We start from the raw sequence: 387 nt of genomic DNA, 5'->3' as shown, positions 1-387 counted from the left end.
AAAAATCATATAAAATAGCATATAAAGGCATATAAAACATTTTAGATGGATAATATAATAGCATGAAACAATAAAAAATTATAGATACGTTGAAGACGTATCAAGTGCTCCTCAATTAATGATTTTGTCTAATGGATGCCTTTAGCGTCGATTCATGGTTCCGGCGCCCACATAGAAAGTTGATTGATCCGGCCCATTGAGCTCGAGCTCTCGATCGTTGCTCCTCCTCGCTCGCTCTGGTCGCTTGTTGCTCGATCCCATGTCACTAATTGCCACACCTCAAAAAAAAGGCCGGTATTTTTTTTTGAGCAATCGAAGACAGTAGGAGAGGATCCTACTGACATATATTAGCCATTTTTAAGTTATATGCTACGTTTTGTCCACAAG

This window comes from Triticum aestivum, chromosome 1B, assembly GCF_018294505.1.
Source record: "Triticum aestivum cultivar Chinese Spring chromosome 1B, IWGSC CS RefSeq v2.1, whole genome shotgun sequence".
Classification (NCBI taxonomy): Eukaryota; Viridiplantae; Streptophyta; class Magnoliopsida; order Poales; family Poaceae; genus Triticum; species Triticum aestivum.
The sequence above is the reverse complement of the archived record's forward strand: the minus strand, read 5'-3'. Positions refer to the sequence as shown.